Raw genomic sequence first — 26236 nt, forward strand, 5'->3', positions numbered from 1 at the left:
TTAAAATAGTTTATGCTTCTTTACAGTGCTGTACTAAGGTCTGATCCTGCACCATTCCAATCAATGGGAGTTTTCCCATTGATTTAAGTGGGAGCAGGAATCAAAGGCAGAATAGTCTCTTTGATTCATTTACCCTTCTGAACAATGAGTAAATTATATCACAATATGATGTCTGGAAATTTATGCTGGGCAAATTCAGACTAGACATAAGGTGTAAATTTTCAACAGTGAAAGTAATTAACCATTGGAACAACTTACCAATGGTCATAGTAGATTCTCCATCATGGACAATTTTTTAAATCAAGATTGGATGTTTTTCTAAAAAATCTGCTCTAGAAATTATTTTGGGGAAGATCTCTGGCCTGTGTTGTACAGGAAGTCTGACTATATGATCACAATGTTCCCTTCTGGCTTTAGAACCTATGAATACACCAGACCCCCACTAGAACGCAGGATTTGGGATCCATGCGTGGGACCACGTTAACGCAGGAACTGTGTTAAAATGAATTCCAATTAAAGTAATTAAATTTGGGATCCATGGCTGCGACTGCGTTATATGCGAATTCGCGCTATATAGATGAGCGTTCTAGCGAGGGTCCGGTGTACTTTAAGGGTGTTGAGAATCTGAGCCTATGTCTGAAGGCTACTGCTATATGAATTGAAAGGTATAGTGGATATTTATGGCTGGATCTGATGCCCATCAGTCAGTTGTAGTCTTTTCATTCACTTCAATGCAATTTGGACCAGATTGTTAGAAAATATATCATTTTAATTTAATTCTGAAAGAATAAGTCTCTGCATAATTTATAGTGTAATATGATTTGAATGAGTTTGAGCAACAATCTTGTCTGATTCTTAGGAAAAACATACCTGGCTGAATAGCTGAAATAGGCAACATTTTATTGCATTGACTAAAGATGAAGTGTTGAATTCATAAAGAGCATACACTATTCTGTGATTGCTCTATGGTGATTTTTCCTGTACTGCACTAACTTGTGCACTTAGGTCCTGACCTTGCAAACTTTATTTATGTGAATAATGCTTACTTGTGCAAGTAGGCTCACTGGCTTCAGTGTGGGTAAAGGTTGTGGAACTGGGCACAGGAGTGGTAAGCTTTTCAGAAGAGGGGCTTGTTACCTGTTTGGCACAGTTCACCGAAAGGGCTGAATACCTATAGTGATAAACAATAACAAAGTATTAACAAGATCCCATTAACAAAGCAATTTGAGTGCTACAGAAAATGACCTTACAGTTTAATTTTACAAGTGGGTGCCTAAAGTTAGGCACCCAAATATATGCTAATTTAGGTGCCTAAAACAGATATTTAGGTGCTTAACTGTAGACGCAAATGCCTAAGTTTAGGCAACCAAGCTAGATAATGCATTTTTCAATGTGTATTTTCTAAAAACCTTTGAATGCTATCTGTGAAATAAATAATCCCTTGAATATAAAATCCCTATTTAACATTGTAAATTGTTCTACAGGCAATCCTTCCTCTTCATGAAAACAAGGGATTCAACTCATTACAAAAGATGTTCTTAAAAAATTACCTCTGTATCACAGTAGAACAGCTATGGAGGAATAACTCAGACACAAACATGTTTACCTGTTAATAAAGTCAAAATGGATAACAAGAAAAGGGTGTCTGATGGTCCATTCACAATGCAGCAAAGGCATAAAAAAGGTTAAGTATTAATTCTGTGGGGACATAGGCAGAGATACATGCAGAGAAGGTAAATAATAGTTGACTCCTACCTTGTGTCAGTATTCTGTAGGTTAGTGGAAAATCAACACAGCTGGGCATGACCTCTTAAAGGCAGAATCTGGAAATGATAACAAGGAGAATAAGAATAATACTTTGCACTCAACTGCTTCTTTTCCCAAGAATCTCAAAGTGTTTTACAAACATTAATTTATCCACACAACATTCTGGTATTGTTGTTATTATCCTCCTATAAAATGGGTAGATCGAGGCACAGAGAATTTGAGGCCAATATTTTTTATAGTGTCACTAATTTGGGTTACCTTAGTTTTTTGAGTGCCCAATGTGAGACATCTAAGGGGTGATTGCTCAGAATTACTGGGCATCCACAGCTCCCATGCAGCAACAACTGCTCAGCATGTCTGAAAATCGGGTCCAAGGTGTCTAAAGTTGGTTATCCCCAAAAAGAGGCACCTCAAATGAGTAGATACTTTTGCAAATTGTGTCCTGAATGACTTGGTGAATATTCCACAGTAGGTCAGGGGCAGAACTGCAAACAGAGTCTAGGAATCTTGACTCTGTCCCTGGTTCAACTGTCTAGACCAAACTCCCAAAATAGAAAACAAGTTTGTCTGCAAAAGGAATAGGGCAGTAGCATGTGTACACAGAAGAGGCTATTTGGCTGGAATTTATACATTTATTATTTATAGAGTAGCAGCAGCACATAAGGCAGGGAGATTTCTTAATTTTTTAAAAAGTAAATACCATACTAAAAATGGAAAGAATACTATTCATCCAGGGCGTGGTGATGGAGAGGCTCAGACCTAATATTTTGAATTCTTATTAGCATACAATTATATCTTACTTTTATCAACACAAAACATCTGTGAATTTCAACAGATGTGGAGATTCACTGAAAGAGGATCTTTCTGTGGCTTCAGAACATTAAATGTGTCAGTTTTTAACAACTCTTTTAGAGTCCCTCTTGGGTTTCCGTCTCATGAATCTGCTACTGAAGAAAGGGAAGGGTAGCACTGGTAGGATGACCCAAAGCCCATTGAAGTCAATGGAAGGACTCCCACTGACTTCAGTAGCATTTAGATTGGGGCCTATATCTTAGTATAGAACTGGCATGTGGGTAGTTATTATAGAAATGAGGCCCCCTGATTCCCAAGTATGGTACAGTCCATTTGCTCCTTCCTCCTACGTGGTTCTGTGTCCCACCTTAGGCCCAATAGGTCCAGGGTTGTCTGTGCTCCTTGGGCTAATGGCACTATCAGCCCATAGCGTGCTGGTAGCTGGATCTTACTGGATTCTCAGTGTGCAGTGTCTGCACCTAGTGGTGAGATGAATAAATTAATATGACATTACAAATTAAAATCAATCAAGGACCAAGCAAGATTAAAAAGGAACAAATGCTTTATTAGGGAAAGAACAGAGTTAACTTATAAAGGTTAAGGAATGCAACTGGGTGAAGAGAAAAGGCAGGGAAACCAAGAGGAAGTGATGAATGAATATGTTAAACCGCACAATTATCAGACCTTCCTACACATAAAAACAGCCCATCAAATAATTACAGGTAGTCAAAATCTCCCACAGAATATAAAAAGCAAATGGGTGCAAGGCCAGAGTCTGCCCACAGGACCCGGGTGGTCAGTGTATACACTGGTCTTGTGTTGGAGCTTTATCGGGCTGCTTGTACAGTAAAACAAACACGTGGCAGGTCTACTTGTAGCTTACGTGGGGTGTTGTGCCATACACCCCTTCATGTCTGGATGAGCCTGTGCACCCATTGATCAGATCTTTCCTCACCCCAGGGCCTTTTACTAGCTAGCTAGGTATGGAGGGCAACCAGTGCTCACTGTTGTGATGTCCTACTGTGACGTAGGCAGATCTGTCATGGGAAGGAGCAGATCTTCAGTCACTCCAACCCTGGCCTTCCCTTGGTTTCTAGAAGAAGGGAGGCAGGGGTGATAAAGTAACTTAAAGGACTTGCCCGTACTCCAGAGTCCTGAGGAGGGGGAGGGGCCTCAACTGGAAGAAGCGCGGCCTCTACCAGAAGAGGCAGGGCCTTTAAATCCCCAGGCACTTTAAATCAGGATTTAAAGGCTCGGGGCTAGGGCTGTGGTATGAGCAGCTGGGAGCCCTGGGCCCTTTAAATCACCCCCTGAGCTCCCAGCTGCAGAGGTGGCTGGGAGCCCTGAGGCTCAGGGGCGATTTAAAGGGCGATTTAAAGGGTCCGGGGCTCTAGCTGCTGCTACCGCAGTGGAGCCCCGGGCCCTTTAAATTGCCGATGGAGCCCCGGATGTCCAGCAGCAGGGCCTGGGGCTCTGGCTGCCGCTAACCTCCAGGGCCCTTTAAATCTTCCCCGGAGCCCGCTCCGGCAGGCTCCGGGGTCTATTTAAAGAGCCCGGGGCTCCCGTTGCCTCTACCACCCTGGGCCCTTTAAATAGTTCCCAGAGCCCTGGGGTAGCGGCAGCGGGGCTACAGCGGCATTTAAAGGGCCCGGGGTGGTAGCGGTGGTGGGAGCCCTGGGCCCTTTAAATCGCCACTCGAACCCTGCTGCCGCTACCCCAGGGCTCCGGCAGCGGGGCTCCATCAGCAATTTAAAAGGCCCGGGGCTCCAGCCACTGCTGGGATCCCCAGGCCCTTTAAATTGCAGCCTGGGGAAGCTGGTCCACCCCGGTACGGTGCACCAGCTCTTGCCAGCAGGGGTGGCAGGTTTGTAGAAATTTTGGTGGTGCCCAGAACCTGCCCCAGATTGGCAGTGCAGGAGGGATTGGGGTGCAGGAGGGGTGCAGGGCGCAGGCTCTGGGAGGGAGTTTGGGGATGGGAGGGGTGCAGGGGTGAGAGCTGTGGGGTGAGGCTGGGGATGGGTTTGGGGTGTGGCTGGGGATGAGAGGTTTGGGGTGTGGGAGGGGGCTCAGGGCGGAGGCAGAGGTTTAGGGTGCGGGGGGGGATGAGGGCTCTGGCTGGGGTTGGAGATGAGGGGTTTGAGGTGTTGGAGAGGCTCAGGGCTAGGACAGAGGGTTGGGTTGTGGGGGGATGAGGGCTCTGGCTGGGGGTCTGGGGTCTGGGGTGGGGCAGGACTGGGGATGAGTTTGGGGTGCAGGCAGACTGCCCTGGGACTGGAGCCAGAGAGGAGGACTCCCCCCAGCCCTCTCCCCACCGGCAGCAGCGAGCTCTGGGGTAGGGGCCCCCTCTCCTCTCTGGCAGCACACTCACCTCCACCACTGTCACTGCACGTGCTCCTAGGGCCCCTCTCAGGTCCAGGAGTCTCCCTCGCCGCCCCTGTGGTGGGTGCCTTGGGGGGGGCTGCCCCTCACTGTAGCCTCACTGGGGGTGGGGGATGGGGCTGCCCCTTGCCCAGTGTGGGGCAGGAGCCGTGACTGTGTGCAGGGGGGGGGCGGCTGTACTGGTGGAGGGTCCTGCCGGAAAATGAAAGGGTCTGAGGGGGAAGGGTAGGAAAAAGGGTGCACTAGGACCCTCTGGCAGCATTTGATGCAGGGAGGCAGCATGGATCTGCAGGGGAGAGACAGGGATGCTCTGCTCCAGGACCCAGGGAGGCGCGCGGGGGCAGCAAGGGGGGCCAGGGGACACTCGGGGAAGGCGTGGGGGAGAGCAGCACGTGGGACCAGGGGGAGACCCTGCCCCCGGGCCCTCAATATTGCCGGAGCCATGAGCCCATATAACTCGCCTCTGCTGCTTGCCGGTACAGCATATTGGAGCCTACCGGCTTACTTTCACCTCTGAAGGGAGGCCTAAAAGTCGAAGCTGGCAGACAATCCTTCTCTCCCTCTGTGTATGGAGTCTGGGGGCTCCTTCTCTCCCTCTGTATGCTTGTTGATTGCTTGGACAGAGGGCCTGGATTCTCTCTGCTGATGCTTTCACCGGCCAAACTGTGTCAAAGACAGTTAGTTGAGGGCGAAGGGAGCACCTAGATGCTTGCGGTCAGCTGGGCCCTCTGGCTGAGATGCAAAATGGAGTTTTCTCCTGTACTCTGCATAGAGCACTCAGGAGCTGTTGCATTCTCTTGCTAGCAGCCCATGCCTACCATCTGACTGTCTTCCTTCAAATACTGTCTTTCCATGTTCCATGCATATATATGAGCAGTCTCAGACATGTGCTTGCTGTTGGAGCCTGCATTTGGTTGCCTTGAAATGTTAGTCAGGTTTCTGGCCTGGTAACATCTCCTCTTCTCATCAGTCCCAGCACTCACTGCTGGCTGGAGTTTCAAGCACAGGATCAAGAGGCAGTTTCATATGATGCTATCATTAAAAGAGAGACTACATGAAGACATACGAGCAATTACCAGAGTTAAAGTTGAACTTTTAATATTAACTCTACATGTCTTGATCTTTCAGTGTTTGATTTTTCAGCCTTAATGTCGCTTAATGCTATTGTGTGGTGTTGTTTTTTAATATATGTACGTATGCAACACCCTCTTGAGATCTTATATTTCCTATGGTTATAAAACACTAGTTAGATGCATAGATACGCATAGTGAAATTACAAATATTGTTGTATTTGGAATCCTATCCATGTTACAGATGTTTCATATTTGATTGGCTATCTCGCATCAAATGAAAATTTGACAGGTATGAATGATCTGAGGGAGGTGGAATCTAGACAATATTAGAGTAGTGCGGGCTGATTGTAATCAAACATTGGGAGACCAGATCCCAGGAATCAGAATGGAGAGAGAGTCCAAGGGGCTTGAATTCATTACTCACTGCCATTTTCACTCTGTTGAGATCTGTGGGTTAAAGGGTGAAGTGAGTGTGTGCAGAAAACTTTGTAAGAAACATAGGTGATCTAGCTTTGTAGCTAAAATAGCTACTTACTAGTCAGAGACTGCTATAAGCACCTACATGTCTGGGCAGTGGTCCTGATGTGCCATAAAGAGCAAGGGTAGTGTGTGTTAGGGATATGGAAAAAGGGAGCGCATAATAACAAGGGAGTCTAGCCAAATCCATAATGAGTGTGTTATATTGTTACCTTCCAATCTAAGGTTACTGGCTTTCAAAAGAAACTTGTACAGGAACTCTTTAAGGCCAACATTAGGCTGTCAGTTTTTGGCATGTAGATATTCTTATCAGCTCATGGATCAAAGTCATTTTTTCTGAAGAATGAGTTCTGTCAGTCACCTTGGGGGCGTGAGTAGATGTTATCCAAGTGCTGCCTGCCCAGAAGTTAGCTGCACTCAAAGGAAAATAAATTAATCGTTCTCTTATTTTGTTTTCTCTTCCATTCTGGTACCTGAACAGCACAGCTCTTCCCTGAGAAATATCGCTTTAGTCTGATTTTGCATCATAAAATACAAAAGGCAAAAGTCACAAAGAGCAAAAATTGTCTTGGACTATGTCCAATCCTTTTCAAAGGACTCTCCTGTGAAAATCCCAGATGAAAAGCATAGCTTTAAAAACTTAGCATGCGTGAAGGTCAGCAAAAATATGGCCACTTTACTTAGCCTGTATAAATGCTTTATGTAAAATGTCCTTTGTGGCCAAAAACACTGTCATACAGAATATAAATGTATCAAATGTTAAACAGAACTGCTGAACCGGGCATTAAGGATTCAGGAATCAGATTGTAAGCTTCATCCAAGGGAACCATTGTCATTACTTTTTAACATGGTTGTATGTTTACCAAGAGACACGAGAGAATATTGGTATCTTCATTTGACTAAAAAGCTGATTTAAAATGTAGCTGAATACTGTTTTCAAACAGATTTACCTTCCAAAGCCAGCAATTAAAAATGCTTTGTTTCTCGATTTTGGCAAAGGTTGTACAACAGCAACTAAAATATTAAATGCTTTGTGTTCATTTTAGGATTCTTTCCTGCTCGCTGAGAAGTAAACAGAATGGAGTTAATTTGCACAGCAGCCAACAATAACATAGAAAATATGAAAAAGTCTGCATAACACACTCTGGTGTACACAGCAGATTCAGGTACTGTATCTTGGAATGAGAGTACTAACCTACTGGTGGGGAGGCTGAACATGCTAATCATGAACCCAATGACACCTTTTTCCAGGTGGCAGTGACATTTTAATTCAGTGGATGTCCCTGGAAGTGGTTAAATTGTAATTCAGTAAATTTTACATTCTACTATCTTTGAAATTTAAAATGGGGCACCTAGCCTGGTGAGTATTTCACTATTCACATGCCTTTGGGAACTGTCTGATTTAAATTATGAGTTATATTGTGGTTCAGGGCACAGCTATCTCCCAGCACTCATGAGCACCTGTATGCTAGCTGGCAGCACTCCCTGCCCCTCACAAAATAGCATGACAGGGCATAAGCAGTGTCTTTAGGAGAATTTTTTTTTTTAAATCTTTTCATTTCCCAAAAAGTTTTGGTATTTTGAATCTCCCTGATTTGGGACAGACACAAATGTCAACTAGTCTACATTTCCCATGGGTTGCAAATTTCAATTTTTTGGTCAGCTCTATCTATATTGCAGCCCCTGCCAGAACTTGTACCACAGTTTGCTTGGTGGATAGAGATGTCAGGGTTTAATCATGAATGTAGCACCCCTGGAGACTGAAGGTGCTCTTCTGCCATTGCAGTGGGCAAGAAGCTCCATGATTCCGTCTCTTCTTTGTGCCTGTCTTTCACTAATTTACTTTTGCATGTAAAGCTGTTATGGACCAAATCTCTAGGAGTTTGCCTGAATAAGAATCATGGGGTTTAGACCTCCATAGTAATAAAGAAGGTGGAACTATTTCATTTAATAATGACAGGTGTCAGAGTAACAGCCGTGTTAGTCTGTATTCGCAAAAAGAAAAGGAGTACTTGTGGGACCTTAGAGACTAACCAATTTAAATATAAATTGGTTAGTCTCTAAGGTGCCACAAGTACTCCTTTTCTTTTATTTCATTTAACTGCATGATTCTTCTTCCTAGACTGGGTGAGGCACACTCGGGTGTGGAAGGTGGGAGCGGGGTTCATGAGTGACAGTTGAACTCTTTCTTGTGCAGCTGTTTTGCAGCTGTTGCCCCCATAGCTTGCTCCACCCCGTTCCACAAAGGAGTTTGTCAAATGGATCCACGTAGGGCTGTATCCACTGCTTCCAATCTTCTCCTGCTCTACCCTTCCTGCATCCGAATGCCCTGGTGCACAGGAAACCCCCACAGAGGTGGAAGTAGCATGGACATAGTCTGCAGCTCCAGGGCAAGAATCCTGCATCTTTACAGTGTATGGACTCAGTGTGAGATTATGAACTCTGTGAATCTGTATCAAGGGGCAGGCTCCAATTTTGAATGTACAGGTTTTTTTTGCTTTCTCTATTGCCTGTTCGCCTCCACATTGTGCTGAAGTCCCAACACATAGAGATACAGGGCTGACAGTGGAGGGTAGCTGGCTTTAAGTACCCATTTATTGGGAATCTATCTAGACAAAAGACTAGCTCCTGCCCAGAAGAACTGGTTTAGCCGGGGGAAAGTCACCTTGGCAACCAAGTCACCTAGCTGGGAATTGTGTTCATGTGGGGCAGTTGGCAAGGATGTCACCTGACACAGGGGGGAAAGTTATTTAGCTCATGGCTGGGGCAATTTCCTCCTCTCCATGAGGGAGAAAGAAAAGGAGTACTTGTGGCACCTTAGAGACTAACAATTTATTTGAGCATAAGCTTTCGGGAGAAGCAACCCAGCCTGTGGCAGCCCTTGAGCCATGCATTGAAGCAGAAGGTTTCTGGACAACTTAAGGGTCTCTGACCCCAGCCCAAGAAAAGCCTGGAGCAGGGAGGATACTGAGGCAGGGATATGCGGGTAGTGTTTATTGTTTTATATGATTTGTACTCTCCTGTCCTTTACATGATTAAATGAAAGAGTGTAAGTGTGCGTGTGTGTGTGTGTGTGGGCGCTGCTTCACAACTTCCGCATGCTCCCTAGGGAATTAAGCTGTAAACCAGAAGCTTCGTGCCTTTTGCGTATGTGCGGGGGGAGGGTATGTTTAAGTACAAGGGAGTCTGAAGGGTTGTTACAGAGCCCATGGGCCAGGCAGCTGGACAGTGGGTTCCAGTTCTTAGAAGGGGCAGCCAGCTAGAAGGTCTGTGCCCTAACAGTGCACTAGGAACCACAGGCTTAGGGCAGCGGCTGGACTCTGTTCAGACTTCAAGGGCTGAACCCACCTGGGAGATCCAGGGACACAGAGGCTTGGCTTCCCCTCACAGCAATCCTAGTGAGTGGCCAGGAGTGGGCACTTCTTAGGATCTGCAACACAGAGACAAAACACTACTTTTGTCCCTCCTGAAACCTAAGAAAACTTTAATCTCCAGCCACATAAGTTGAAATGTCAAGGCCTCATCTGCCTTTTAATGGAGGCTTGTTACCTGAGGTGGTACCTCGGTCCCCTCTGTACGTTTGTACTGAATCTTGTCTCATTATTCACACCAGTTCAAGATGGCTGTGAAACTGCTACCAATCTGGTTTAATAACATTTTATATCGTCTTTGCATTAGTGTGAATGATGATACAAGGTGCAAAGCAAGCTGGTCTTCCCCAGATATTGATGCAGTGATCAATTAGCCTGGCATTGTTTGTTTGTCCACACCCATCATTGCAGTTCTGACCTCCAGTGCTATACTAATGTGAAGGATTTGGCCTTGCTCATGTGTAATATTTCTGCATTGTTTCTAGCCTGTTTAGCGGCATCTTGTATTGTGTAAAGTGCTTCCATTCTGCTGTATTAAATACAGTGCTCTCATTAGAATATGAACAGTGCCAGAACTCATTTTTGACTAATTTACAAATCAACAGGCTCTTCTGAAAAATACATAGCCTGTAATTTTGTTTAGCGAATCAGATGCATTACTGGCTGCCAATCTGAGATCAGTTCAACCAGCATCAATGCTAAGGATCTGTTTTAGCCATGGATCTGCTTCACGGGAGATGCAGAAATGTAGCTACTCGCTCGTCTATTCAAATGAAAATGTTGCTTTCAGTGGTGCTACACGTCTAATAAGATTTGCGTCCTAGAACGGAACATGTCACAGCAGCCACTGCAGAAATAATTGAAAGAGCCTGTTCACCAAAATAAATAAATAAAAAAGAATTCGATAAATCAAGACTTTCAGAATGTCTTTCTAGAATTCTTTCTGCTGTTGAGAGGTGTCACTCTCTGATTTAGCTGAAGGAGGAAAAGATTTAAATGACTGTGTTTAAAAGAGAAGTAGATGCAACTTGACATGAACCACAGAGTCCCAACACAGTTATGGAGAGCTGAAAGACTAGATTCATTTTCCTGCTGATTTACTTGCTAATGTCCTGATTCTGCTACCATTGTTCACATTAAATAGAGCCTTATCATGCAAACAGTCCCACAAAAATACCATAGATTTCATGCCTACCAGGGCACCTCTTGTGATAAGTAAGTGTGATAAATAAATCTGTCCCCAAATTCTTATTAGAATAAAATGAATTTGTTGAATATATGTTTAAAAACCATCAAAATCCATAATAAAAAAAAGGAAGGGCATGTATGCACATGCACACACATCTCTGATTAATTGTAAATATCCTAGTGCCATCTGCTCGGGTTAGGTGAGTCAGCCGCCACCCCTGTGATATGTCAGATCTGTGCAGGCATCTTTCTTGATCTGCTTGACCTACGAATGGTTTACGGCTGGTCTGTTCAGTGGACCATAAAAGGCTCTCGATAATTTTTATGATGCCATTTTAAATGATACATTGGATTTCAACTTAGGTACTCTGCCTATCTCAGGTACTTTTAAAGTGCTCATCAGCAAGGTACCTAAAAGTTATTAATTAATCCTCAGTGCCAGTGTTTGCTGTGTAGCACTATGTGCACTTACTGTAATTTAATCCTTAATGCGATTTATATACTGAAGATCAAGTATCTTATAGTTACCTTGTTTGATTTTTTTCCTAGCCAAAGCATTATTTATTTGAGCAGACAATGAAATCTATTATCCTGGACAATAGCGTCTCTCTCTGTCCCATTCTGTATCTTTCTGGGCTCCACTACTTTTAAAGAAAATGAAATGTTTCACATTGCATTAGTATAGTTTCATGTGAAAATGACTATGCTAAAATCATTGATTAATGCAGTTCACGGAATAGAACATTTCCTGGGGAGATTACTGCCTTCTGGGGACTTATGCAAATAGCTGAATAAAAGAAGGCAAGATATGTTGTTAGGAATTAGTTTATGTTTGCTTCTGAGTCATTACATAAGCCACATGTATATTGAGTGTGGTTTATGAGGAGTTATTTATAATTCTTAATGAGCCAACTCAAGAAAGGTCAGGTATAGTAAACAGTATTACTGGATTCACACACAAACATAATTCATTATTAACATCTGCTGTATGGTAGTATGAAATCATAACAGGTACTTTACCTTCATTAATACATTCAAAACTAATATCCCCTAAAATGCCCCTTTGATATATTTTTCCTGTTGTTATAGCCACATCCGGATACTGGGTATTACATAGAATTATAGTGGTGCTTTGGAAGGCTACTGCTGCGGTTTTCAAAGCAGCCTAAAGGCTTGAAAGTCAATGGGATACAGCACCTAAATCTCATAGACTGCTTTGAAAACGGCAGCCTATAGAGATTGAGGGCCTTGGAAGAGAGGGGGATATTTTCAACACTTCTGGATTGTGATCTACTCTAACAGATTGAAAGTACTGAAGGAGCAGTGTTGTTAGAGCACTGAAGAATTTGCAGTCATGATTTCAAAACATAAATTCCAATAATCCACAACGGTGCAGCAACCATTTATCATTATAAAATCATTAAGATGCAAATTCAGTAGAAGTCATAACAGAAGTATCAGTCCATGTCCGAAAAACAAAGCAGGCCCATTTCACCTGTGTATTCCTCAGGGTTATTACTCACCATTTAGACAGTTATTTATATGCTATTTCCATCTTGTGCATGTATTAATATACGTTTTGTTATGTTTATATTTTATATCAAAACAATACAAATAACGTTTAAAAGAAAAAAAAATCTTTAAAACAGCTTATCAGAGTGCAGCATCCCAGGGACTGCCATGCAAAAGACATTGGTTCCGAAGTGACCTTTTAGACTTCCCTTCTTGGACACATTGTAGTTAATGCTAATCTCTGAAGAGTGAAATTGCTCTCTGGCTATGCTGCTATAAAGCTGCATACTGCAAACTGATCCAGAAATGCCATTGGTAGTGGTTAACCCAAAGTGATAAGCATTGCTTAGGAGACCTTATTAGAAAGCCAGGGAATGGCTACAAGCGGTAAGTGGTTCTTGTCTAATAAATAGACTGTCCCAATTCCCATCTTCTCCTGTTTTGCTGCAACTGGGGCTTTGATATAGTTATCCTTTCACTTTTCATATACCATCTCATCACATACAGCCAGGAGTATTTGAAGTTGGAATTATTGTGACACCCAGAAAGATGAGTACAGAAAATTGTCAACGTAGTTTGGAATTCTTGAAACTTGCGTATTTTCTCACTTCATTGCAAATTCCGAATTCGTCTCATTTTAATGGACTTTTAGAGCTAATGTTACCAGATATTTAGAAAACTGCAGTGCAAGATTTGCTATCCAGTTTCAAAGACCATGAGTAGGTTCAGTCTCAGTTTGATAGCATTAATCCATCAATGGTGCAGAAGCATAAATACTGTAGTGCCAACCCTCTTCTGTTCTGCATTCGTTTCGACCTTTTCCACTCTTTGGACTGAATTTTTTTTAAACCCTGGGCCATGAATCTTTGAGGCTGAACACTGAAGTTTTAATATTGCTGGTGTTTGTGTTTTCTCTTTATAGTGTTATGGCAGGCAATCCAAGTGGTGCTGTTACATATAATGTTACAAGTTCTTTTTGTGTTTATGCGAACCAGTGAGCTGTCTTTGGAAGACATTGCTGTGTTGTTGTTTTTTATTATGCAAGGTTCTACCTGATAGCTTTCTTTGACAGGGTAACAAGCCTTGTGGATAGTAGGGCAGCGATAGATGTGGTATATCTTGACTTTAGTAAAGCTTTTGATAGTGTCTTGCATGACCTTCTCATAAACAAGCTAGAGAAATGCAACCTAGATGGAGCTACTATAAGGTGGGTGCAAAACTGGTTGGAAAACTGTTCCCAGTGGTTCACAGTCATGCTGGAAGTACATAACGAGTGGGGTCCCTCAGGGATCAGTTCTGGGTCTGGTTCTGTTCAATATCTTCATCGATGATTTAGGTATTGACATAGAGAGTACACTTATAAATTTTGTGGATGATATCTAGCTGGGAGAGGTTGAAAGTGCTTTGGAGGGTAGGATTAAAATTCAAAATGATCTGGGCAAACTGGAGAAATGGTCTGAAGCAAATAGGATGAAATTCAATCAGGACAAATGCAAAGTACTCCATTTAGGAAGGAACAATCAATTGCACACATACAAAATGGAAAATGACTGCCTAGGAAGAAGTACTGTGGAAAGGGGGTCATAGTGGACCGTAAGTTAATATGGGTCAACAGTGTAAGTGTAACACTGTTGCAAAAAAGCGAACATCATTCTGGGATGTATTAGCAGGAGTGTTGTAAGCAAGACACGAGAAGTAATTGTTCCACTCTACTCCGTGCTGATTAGGCCTCACCTGGAGTAGAGTGTCCAGTTCTGGGCGCCACATTTCAGGAAGGATGTGGACAAATTGGAGAGAATCCAGAGAAGAGCAACAAAAATGATTAAAGGTCTAGAAAACATGACCTCTGAGGGAAGATTGAAAAATATTGGGTTTGTTTAGTCAGGAAAAGAGAAGACGGGGGGGGGGGGGGGGGGCATGATAACAGTTTTCAAGTACGTAAAAGGTTACAAGGAGGAGGGAGAATTTTTTTTTTCTTAACCTCTGAGGATAGGACAAGAAGCAATGGGCTTAAATTGCAGCAAGGGAGGTTTAGGTTGGACATTAGGAAAAAATTCCTAACTATCAGGGTGGTTAAGCACTGGAGTAGATTGCCTAGGGAGGTTGTGGAATATCCATCACTGGAGATTTTTAAGAGCAGGTTAGACAAACCGGTGTCAGTGATGGTCTAGATCAGTGTTTCCGAAACTTGGGACGCCGCTTGTGCAGGGAAAGCCCCTGGCGGGCCGGGTCGGTTAGTTTACCGGCCTCGTCCGCAGGTTCGGCCGATCGCGGCTCCCACTGGCCGCAGTTCACTGCTCCAGGCCAATGGGGGCTGCGGGAAGCGTCAGCTGGTACATCCCTCGGCCTGCGCCTCTTCCCACAGCCCCCATTGGCCTGCAGCGGCGAACCGCGGCCAGTGGGAGCCGCGATCGGCCGAACCTGTGGACACAGCCAGTAAACAAACCGGCCCAGCCCGCCAGGGGCTTTCCCTGAACAAGCGGCATCCCAAGTTTGGGAAACACTGGTCTAGATAATGCTTAGTCCTGCCATGAGTGCAGGGGACTGGATTAGATGACCTCTCAAGGTTCCTTCCAGTTCTATGATTCTATTCAGAGGGAGCTATGAAAGCAGCTGGACAGTTTGTTGTTTGCCTTGGGCTCTGATTAGAGTCAATTCTTGAAGCAGAGTTACCCCTGGCATTGGAATTAGACTGAAATTCCTGATAGAAGGTGTTGCCTGCATGTGGTTTGACTTCTGTTTTAGGACTGGTGTGTATGTATAAATAAAACAAATTACACTTAGTGTATACTCAGATTCCACATCACTGATTACTTCTCCACTGGGAAGCTCCACTGGGAAGGCCCCAGACAATTGCTGCTGCTGGGCAGAGAGATAATGCAGGTGTTAGAATGGGACACTGGTGTCAGAATGTGGGTCAGCCATAGCTATATACTTTTCAGTATTGCTAATAGTTTCACCATGTGTTGTTTTCTTTAGGAATTTCAACAAGCTGTGGATAATTAAAGGCAAAATCTGGCAGCCCTTACAGAGGCAAAACTCCCACTGACACGAATAGAAGTTTTGTCTTAGTACAGACTATACGATTGGACCATAGGTAAGGAGTAGTTTAGCTGGGGCAATGCTAAAGAAACTCATGCTAATATTTCTTACCAGTGGGTAACCAGATGGATAAGAATTTTATTACGACAGGATGTGATGCTAGCTGTACAATAACAATATATTATCATTCATGTTGTAACATGGAGATATTTTCAATACAGTGTACCTGGTTCTATGAATTATGTCAATTCATTATAAAGTTTGAGCCATGCAAGAATGTATAGACCATCAGCTGTATGGAGATCTAATCTTGTTATAAAGGCATTTATGTGGCAGCTTTCCCACTCAGTGGGTATTGCACCAGAGGAACAGATTGAGGTCACTCACTTTAATGGTATAGATGGGATGACAAAAGAAAAGAGAAAGAAGCTGAGGAAATCACTAAAGTCCAAGCTGAGCTGAGATCAAATAACTGTTAAGAGCTTGAATGACCCTGTTCCCCATGGCATTGGTAGTATAAAACAGACAGCCAAAGGGAAAGTAAATAGGTAACTACCATCTGTAAGCGCTGTGATGGGGCAAGGCCAGATGGCTGTAGAAAAGTAGTGGGAGATAGATATATTAGCTCCATGCTAAACAAATCCCTGGTACCAGGTTAAGTGAAATGGAAGCTGCTCCAGGTCAGTTAAGACACCTGGGGCCAATTAAGATCTTTCCAGAAGGCAGGGAGAATGCTAGGTTGATTGGGACACCTGAAGCCAATCAGGGGCTGGCTGAAACTAGTTAAAAGCCTCCCAGTCACTCAGGTGGGTGTGCATGTCAGGAGCTGTGGGAGGAAGTTGTGCTGTTGGAGAGGCTGAGTAGTACACACCATATCAGGCACAAGGAAGGAGGCCCTGAGGTAAGGGTGAAGTGGAGCTTGAGGAAGTGAGGGCTGCTGTGGGGGAAGTAACCCAGGGAATTGTACATGTCACGTTTCTAAAAGGTCAGCTACCATAGCTGATACTATTAGGGTCCCTGGGCTGGAGCCTGGAGTAGAGGGTGGGCCCAGGCTCCCCCTCCCACCCACCTTTGCCCCCTGATTAATCACTGAGACTGGGAGACAACAGAGACTGTGCAAGGAAGTATAACTTCTCCTCACCTCCCTTGCTGGCTTATGATGAAAATGGCTCAGTAGACTGTGACCCTTGTCTCTAGAGAAAGAAGGGTTACGTGGAGGGTCACAGTGAGCCTCTGAGGCTAGCGAAATCCGCCAGGGAACGCGGGACCCACGGAGGCAAGGACAGAGCCTTGTTACAGCACAATCAATTTCTTTGCAATTTAACCTGTACTGGGGGCTGGTTTTCTCAAACACTATTTCTGGCACTGCTTTCTGCTCACCAGGCCAACTGGGCTGCTGAAATGAAGTGAAGCTGTGAAGTGTGACCTGCTTTAACACTGCCCTCAGAGAGCTGCTTTTTAGTTTCAGAGACACATTGTGCAGCCTTTTGAGAATGTAGTTTGGTATGGAGATAAAGTACTTATTTTACATCCACTGGGTTGTAGCAGCAGAACTGAAGAGCTAAGGCAGTATTTTTAGGTAGCTGTGCACCATTTTATCAACATTTAATTGATTTTAGAATTCTTTCAGGATGGCAGAAGAATGGAAAAAACAAAGTATGTTTTCAATTTTACACCAGCATTGGAAATCACATGGGTCCTGATTCAGCAAATTCAATGGGATGCCCTGAGGCATGTGCTTTTAGTACCTTACTTAAGTGAGGCCATAATAAGGAAGACTTGCTCTGTATGGATAACCAAGGGAAGCTGTCAGATGTACATTGCTGCGGTCTGTGAGTGGCAGCATAGTACGTTGCATTATCACTCTGCTGGAACAGATGATTGATATGATCAGTGGCAGGAGAAACATCATTAACAGTCAGTGGAATGTACCAATCAAACTGATGTACTTCCCCAAACCCATGCAAACTATTAAAGCCTACAGTTGGTAGTAAAGCTCCTTTGAGAGCTGGAATAATGGCTGTCCCCCAATGATTGTTCTTAAAAGTTCATTCCAAAATAATCAGTCACACTATGAAATGTAATGATGACAGCCTTCATGGCCAGAAGTGAGTGAAGAGCAGAAGAAGTGTCAATAAGAGTTCAGATCTCTCTAAATATAGGAGCATTTGGAGAGTTGTGAGTAGGCTAGGTATTTTGACTGTCCAGTCTCCCACAGACTTGTGACTGTCACCCACTTGTAAGCTGCCCAGATGTCCCGATTTTATAGGGACAGTACTGATATTTGGGGCTTTTTCTTATATAGATGCCTATTATCCCCCACCCTCTGTCCTGATTTTTCACACTTTCTGTCTGGTCAACCTACCCACTTGAATGAATGTTTTGAAGGATAACATCACAGTATTTGCCAAGGAAAAGATGGAGACACTTAAAGAGCTCTTTAAGGAATTTTTCAGCAATCCATGTCTCCGAAGTTTCTGTGAAGCATTATATCTGGCTAATTCACTACTGTGATATTAATTGACATGACAGAAATACCCAGATAATTAGCCATCATAAAAACAACCCCACATATCTCGCTGCAGGTTTTTCAGAACAGGTTAGATAAATGCCTGTCAGGGATGTTTCAGTTAACTTGTTAACCTGCCTCAATGCAGGAAGATGGACTGGATGACCTCTTGAGGTCCATTGCAGCCCTACATTTCTGTTCTTTTAGGTGTAATGGTAATGGAGACTGACAGATTTTTCTAAAACAGCACAAACTAGAGGCCAATTATAGAAATGTGTGATACCGGGGGAGCTGAGTGGTATTCATTCTGTATGCATAAAAGGCTGGTTCAAGGTTCTGCGATGCAGAGAGGGAAGAGAAGGAGAAACCGAGAATCACAGTAACTGTGCTTGGGAAACATAGAGGCTGCTACCACCCTGCAAGCAACTTATTTCAAAGTAGGTTGGACAGGATGTGGGGAAGGAGAAGGCAGGGATTTGACTCAGGAGCCCCTCTGTGCCAGGTGGCAGAGTTTACTGGCTGTGCCGCAGGAAGTGTATGCTCCATACCTTAGAAGGCTGTGGCAAATTACTCTCCCTACAGCACGGTCTGCTTGGAATGGTGTGACTCCTCACTTCTGCAAATGCAGGGTAATGGCTAATGCAACAATATAGCCCAAAAGCACAGCAGCACCCACCTACGCAAAATTTATTGAACATGAGTTCTAATGTTCACTTGGATACAAGTAGTGGTAGAGAAAGGTCTTAGCGGATGGCCATCTGTCTACTTTCCGAATATTATGTTGGGGGATTCCCTCTGAATAAGCAGCAGCTGCCACTCCAATGTAGTGTGATTTAAACAAACTGGTAACTACCACATGCTGGCATTTTAAAACATAAATATAAATTATTCATCCCCAGTCATATTAGATTAAGCATGTCAGAGAAGGGAATGAGTTTTGTGACAAACAGCTCAGTGAAATTTCCCCCTCAGCAAATGGTCCTAGAATTGACTTCCAAATGTGGGGAGAGGGAAGCATGGAGAAGTAGGTGTGGGTGGGGACACTTTTCCATCAGTTATATTTACTTAATGTATTTGTAGTTCTTCTCACTGCTTCCAGACTTGACGGAATAATGTCTGAACTTCTCAGGTGCACCGAAGAGCCGATAAGTGAAGCCTTATGCCAACTTTTTGTCCAGGCGTGGACTACTGGGAAGGTACCAGTACAGTGGAAGGAAGGGTTCATTGTCCCACTTTATAAGGGACAAGGCCTGAGTGCGGTAGCTCTAGGCCAATAATTCTGTGCTCTCTGTTGCTGGAAAAGTCTTCACACATGTCCTACTTACCCAGCTCCTGCCTTGCCTTGTGAGCAAGATGGCTTTGATGCTGAGCGATATACAATAGACACTATACTTACTCTCCATATTTTATCTGAGATCCATCATGAATTTAACCAGCCTTTGACAGCAGGATACATAGATCAAGGCAGCCTTTGATTCTATCGATAATGCTGCATTACAGAAGTCCGTATGAGGCACTGGTGTTTCCTCCTGAAGCTAATTCAATATCAACATAATTACTCAAGGACACAGGTGCATTGGGGGACCCAGAAGTCTGACTGGGTGATCTGGGGTGAAGCAGGGATGTGTCCTGTCCGCAGTCCTGCTCTGCTGTGCAGTGGGTTGGCTCTTTGAACATCTCTCTGCAAATATCAGTATAACTGTTGTTCAAGCTCTTTTATTGACTGGATTATGCAGATGATGTCTAGCACTTTTGTCAGGATGCAAACAATCTCAAAGGTGTACTAGAAACTCAGCTGCCCTTGGTTTAAGTGGCAAAAATCTGGAGTGTCAGTGCAAAAGTTGTGCTACAAGACATCTGTGCTTCTGGACCCACTGTGGAAGTAGTGGATGATTTAATCTATTTAGGCAGTAAATTGTCAATGAACAGTGCAGCCTAAGGAGATGTTTAGCAGCCTCAGACATGAAGGACCTGCATAGGGGCTGTAGCCAAGAGAGTATGAAACTACATACAAAAGTAGGGATTTAATCAAACCCATGTGCTTCCAATCCTCTTATATGGATTTAAAACATGGACATTGCTTAAACAAGACATCAGGAGGCTGGAGGCATTTTATATGCATTGCCAATGGCAACTACTGGGTGTAAGATAGTTTGACTTTATCAGTAATAGGGACATATCACTGTGATTGAAGTCATTATTGGCCATCACCAGCTGGCCCTTTTTGGTCATGGTGCCTACCTTGAAGACAAAGTTCCTCCCCACACTGAGCTCTGAAGATTAGGCAATGACCCTTCCTGACCTCAAGCCCAGTCATGGATTTGTGGCGGCTACACAGTCACCGATAATCAACCTGGCTGCACCAGATCAGTAATAACCTTGGGGCTCTCTTAGATGTCTGGAATAAAGCCTTACAGTTTGGCCATGGACTTTTGGCACTATGGCCCTACACTCTCTAAGCATGTTGTTGGTAGTGCTGGTCAGGGTCGTCACTGTGGCCAGATCCTGCCTTTTTTATTTACACTGAGCAGTGTGTTCTCTTACTCTGGTATCAATCCTTCCAGCAGCCAAGGCTAGCATAGACTCCTCCCTTGGTGCTAAGGGGGGGGGGGTGTTTTCTAGAATCCAGGAAAGGGGAAATAGTTTCTGTTCAGACAAGGGCTGGGCTTTTCTAAACAGTTTATGGGGTTTGGATAGCCAATTTTATTTAAAATGGGAATGGGATGCCTCAGTGCCTCTGGGAAGCTCTGAAAATCTCAGCCCAAAGCCTGTGAGGAGAGCCATAGACCATGGGGATCCCAAAACGATGCAGATCTACCCACACTGGCTTCCCTCCAACATGAAATAGAGGAATTATTTGTGTGCCTCTGTGAGGGGGACTGAGAGGCAAAGCCTCTTCAGACTACCTGCATTGGACTGCTCTCTGGACACTACTGCAGAGCTACATATTTTCATGTAAAACAAAAGGTTTCAAATGTTGCCCACAAGCTAAATGGAGTCTCTCTGCAGATTATTCCTGAGGTTTAAGTTTTTTATGTTTGTTTCACTTCAGGAATACTGGGATTTTCCAGACCACCTACTAGTGGGCAAATCCTGCCTCTCCCTTACCTAGTGCAGATGAAAAAGTTCTCAGATGCTGTAGGGAGGGGTTGGTTTTGGGGACCTGGCTCGGAGTGAGGGCATGGAAGTCAGGGTGTTCCCCTGGAGTGGCGTGGGGAGATTGGTAGAGATAGGGATAAGACAGGATTGGAAGAAGACTGGGAGATGCATGATGGCAATTGTGTGGGGAGTGGGATAGGCATGGCAGTATGGCCCATCCTAGATTTTCCAATGCCCCAGCTGTGACTGGACCTCCCACATTTACCTACCTTTGTTGACCTCCTTAGTCACTGGTTTGTGCTCTCTGGTGACTTCCAGCAGGTGGAGCCAGAACACCAGAGTACATTATCCTTCACAGACTAATGGTGAGGAGAGATGGAACCATGAGCAGGGACTGATGATCCGGGATGGTGCTCTGAGTGGCTGAAGCTATGTGTAGAGAGTATGGGTTCCTGTGCAGCCAAATAATTCATATAGGTCTCAGGCCATGAGTGCACAGAGTTGATTGGGAGGGGCCAATCATGGTATGGATAAGATAGGAAGGAGTATGCACGGACAGGATTGGAAGGAAATGGTGGCGGGCAGGGGGAATAAGGACAGGATTTCAAGGAGGCTGGAGCAAGAGCCAAACATCCTTTCCATTATTGTCATTCTGTGGCCAATATATTATCTTCAATCACTTGTCTAGTTAATGTATTGAAATGTGAAAAATCTCATTGTTTTGACAGTTAAGGCACTGTAAAATGTTATTACCATAATTGTAGAACCAAACTTTAGGCTATTACATGCCAATCACCACACAACAGCGCTCTTTAACTGACAGCCTAAAAAATGAACATTAAACACTGGACGTTTGATAGGGGATGTGTGTGTAATTACAGACACAATGCTATCCTCTAATGCACTGTGGATCCTTTTCAGTCACATTCTAACTCACAGTACAACGCCCTAAAAGTCATTTGTATGTTTCTGATGTTTGGTATTTAAGTGGGGATGGAGATACCATCTAACAGTTTGTTTCTCTGGATGTTTTGCAACCCACTTCCACTATCCACTAACACATTTCAGAACTGACTGTCTTTCAATAATTTCAAAATTATTTTTTATGAGTAAAACTTGGCAAATACTGCAAGCAAATAGTGAACATGGGTATGAATACAAAGTGCAAACTTTCTTTGCGGGTATTCTTGTCCCCTTTTATTCACTAGTCACAAACATTCAGTAGAACAAAATTTCCAAAAAAAGGAAAAGTGCAATATTTAAATGAATATGATTTTTAACAAATATTCAAATATGTTGTCACGACAGAAGGGTTTGCTTAGCAATTCTGAAATCTTTTGGGCTTTGAGAAGAATCAAATCAGGGAGTAGAATCAATATCGTGATGTAGAAAAATCAATCTCACCAGCCGAATAGTGAATATTTGAAGCAAAGTCATGGGGAATATTTTGGGAGTCACCAATAAGCTGAAATATGTTTGCATAAGACAGGTGTTGAATAATTTTGAACATAAGTAAAAAATGAAGGCTGCTTGCAGACAGTTCACAAAGAGATAAAGAAACTAAATCAATCCTACAAATCATTTGTTAGGAATAGTCCAGCCATGAGTATCAGGGCAACATAGTGGAACCTTTACTCCTGATAAACAGCATTTACTCATATTAGTAAGTGCTCACTACTGAGTGAAACTTACCTCTGTAGGGAGGGCCAGAAGACAACCTATGCATCACTTAATTGCCACTTAAGTCCTCAAATAGTCTTCAACGGTTTGTAAAAGTTCCATAATCAAGCCCTATATTGGTATCATATATACAAGTTATTACTCTATCAATATTTCATAGATGATGTGGGGCAAGTTGACTTTATAATAACTCAATGGTTAAGATGAAATATTAAGTCTGGTTTAGAAAAGGTTTGTCATCTTTTGCCTTCTCTAAGATTTATTTCTGTTCTTCAAACACAGAAAAGCCCCACCACAAGCTATTAGCTATATCATTGCTTAAGTTCTTTCTTCTAGAAGTAGGAGATCGATGTCCAGGGTCCATGCTTGGTTGTCATGACAACATGATTGCACAGGACCAAAAAAAAAAAAAAAACTTTCTGAAACCTCTGTACCTCAGAATGAATTTAAATAATTACCTCTTCAGCCTTCCCCTGTCTCCAGGGACAACTGCGGAAGACCACTAATGATGCATGCTCTGACGTCAAATCCTAACACCAACGAACCCACCATAAGAATTCTACGTCAGTGTTGTTAATGGCATAATCTGTCCACATCCCTTAATGCTATTAGTGTCAAGCAGTGAATGGCAGTGAATAGAGGAAAGGTTCGCTCTACATCAGGGTCTAAAGTGCTAATGAATGTTAACAGCTCATAAAAAAGCCTGTGCTTCTACATATTAATAATGCATCTGAATCACTGTTGAGTGATTGTGCAATAGGTATAATAATTGTAATATAGTTAAGCGGAAATAAATAGAGGCTAGTGTGAAAGTTCACTTCATTTGCATGGCAGTAATGTTGCCTTTTATCTTAGCATATGATGTGACTAAACACTGGCTGACAGAAAAGATGTAGGGGTGAAATGACATGTCATTTATAAAAATTAGTGTGCTGGATATTTGGAAGCTAATATTTTAAATGGCTTTCCTTTAAAAGGTGTTAAAAAGAAAATGCTGGAACTTGCAGGCTGTTTCACCTGATCGACTGCAGATGTTCTGTAAGTTAAGTATTTCTCTTGTCATTTGCACAGACCGTATCCACCTATGTATGTGAGAAAATGGTTAATCAAGTGTTGGGGAGGGAGTAATATTTCAGTCTTCTCCGTTGTGTTGGTTTTTGTGTAATTCAGGCCCTAGTTTTAAGAGGGTTCCCATTAAAAGAAGTTACAATGTTCACCACTGTGTTGGTTTTCTACAATGTATTTGAGCATTTGTAATGAGGTCATTCATCCATGTAGTGTGTGTTTGTGTAATGAGTTTACACAATGTTTTGAAATCAATGGAAGTACACTTCTTTGTCAGCTGAGGATCTGGGATCCAATCATAACTTCACTGAAGTCAACAGAGATTGCACTGACTTCAGTGAAACCAATACTGCACCTCCATCCACAACGTTTTGCACTGCTGTTTAAAGTGGTTGTTGTATATGTTCACTACAACACAGTATCATCAAGTGTTTGATCCAATGCCCAGTGAAGGGAATGAGAGTCCATCCAGTTTCTTCAACAGTGTTGGACTAGACTCCAGGCAAACAGAAGGAAACAGAGAAAAAAGACAATTTTTTTAAAAAAAAATCATTCTTACATTTATTTTTAATACAGAACCAAGAAGGTTCACAGGCCCAAATTGAGCCCTGAAGTAATGACTGCTCCCTGGTGAAATCAGTAGAAGTTGCTCTTAACTCCACCAAAGCTGAATTTGATCCACATTCTTTGATAAATATATCTTTCATATCCAGAATGCCTATGTGCAAAGGTGTTATATATGTAGCTCTCCCAGTGCAGGTACATCTAGGAGAAGCCTAGGTTCTTAGATTTTAAGGCCAGAAGGGGCCAGTTTGCTCATCTGGTCTGACTCCTCTATAACACAAACCATAGAATTTCACCAAATTATTCCTTCACCAACCCCATAACTTCTGATTGAGCTAGACTATCTGGAGACTTCTTAACTGTCAACTGTAAAATACCAAGAACATGGAACAAATAGATAATGTTTACATATTTCATATTGACATCATATTTTATATATTGTAAGCAAGTCTTTTTGCTGAATAACTGCATATTAGAATATGTCCTCTTCAACCTAAGATTAGCTTGCCAAATTCTCATGGGCATCACAGAAGAAGAGGGTCATTCTGTGGATTATTTAGCACTTATATGAAAATTTTAGCACCATTTTCAGAATAATATAAACTAAAAGTAAAAATCTACTCTCATATGTTAGCAGGTGAGATACTCTGGATTTATCCTGGGGTAACTGAGAGCAGAATATATATATATATATATATATATATATATATATATATATATATGGCAGCAGTTTTTATCAGGTCTCTAACTGAAACAAAGATCTTGGCTTAAAAATGTCTGATATTTATGTACTGTATATGGGGGAAACGTAATGTAAATGTTCGTTCTTGTTTAAAATAATTGTACAGATTTTCAAACCAGTGCTTAGTATTTGGTTAATTTGTTATTTTGTTAATATATATACACCCGTTTATACATATAGCCTTATATAGCTCCTACCACGGTAGTATCTGGATGCACTCGACATAATTTAGACCAACATGCACATATTCTCTCGAATAGGGAATGTATCTCTTTATGTCTTTTCTGGCTGTCAAGACAACTGCCTTAGAGTAGGCAAAACCAGCTGGCAGACTACCAAAGGAAATTCCAATTCTTGCTATAAATGTATGACTAGAAGAAGGTGGCCAGCTTTCGGCTTTGGTAGATTTCCAGTCAGCTCTTGACCCAGCTATGGTGAGCTCCTCCCTTAGGACAGAGAGCCAAAGAGTTTGTGTTGAGCGCAGGGGCCATGGAAGTGCATAACAGAATGGGCGTTGTGCAATGTTTGCTCAGTTTTCAATTTGCTTTAAAAGAAAAAAAATGTTCAGGGAAAACTGTTGCTTGTGTTTGCACAGAGGGCTTCGACAGCATAAGAACCTGTACAATAGCTGGAATGTGGAAATTCTTGAGGTTTGTTGGATTCCACAGCAATAGCAGTTATTTCCTATTATGCCGCAGGTTGACACATTAGATATTCTGCAGCTATCGGCTCCCTTTAGCGTCTATGGTTCCTGCCTGGTCTGATCACCATGTACTGAATGGTAATTAGGTTCCAGAGGATGCCCTAATAATTTAACTTTCTAATGTGAAATGGATTCTTCCACAGACGAATGAATGTCAAGGAAGAATTTTAAAGGGATCACAACCTGATGTCACTGCACATGTCCTGTCTTTCTGCTGTGCTATCTTCAGACACGAAGGAAGGAGCCAGACAGCCTGCTCCTTTTCATGCCTAC

General features: G+C 42.9%; 1 long non-coding RNA gene across 1 annotated transcript in view; it reads left to right on the forward strand.

Annotated features, from left to right (window-relative positions):
- The window catches only part of LOC122461696, a 44798-nt gene extending 18780 nt beyond the window's left edge, over window positions 1-26018 (forward strand). Inside the window, exons 2-4 of the long non-coding RNA XR_006283800.1 lie at window positions 7535-7654; window positions 23867-23927; window positions 25959-26018. This is a non-coding gene — a long non-coding RNA (uncharacterized LOC122461696). The remainder of the gene's footprint in view (window positions 1-7534; window positions 7655-23866; window positions 23928-25958) is intronic.
- Window positions 26019-26236: the final 218 nt, after the last annotated feature.

The sequence above is a fragment of the Chelonia mydas genome, chromosome 9 (assembly GCF_015237465.2).
Source record: "Chelonia mydas isolate rCheMyd1 chromosome 9, rCheMyd1.pri.v2, whole genome shotgun sequence".
Taxonomy (NCBI): domain Eukaryota; kingdom Metazoa; phylum Chordata; order Testudines; family Cheloniidae; genus Chelonia; species Chelonia mydas.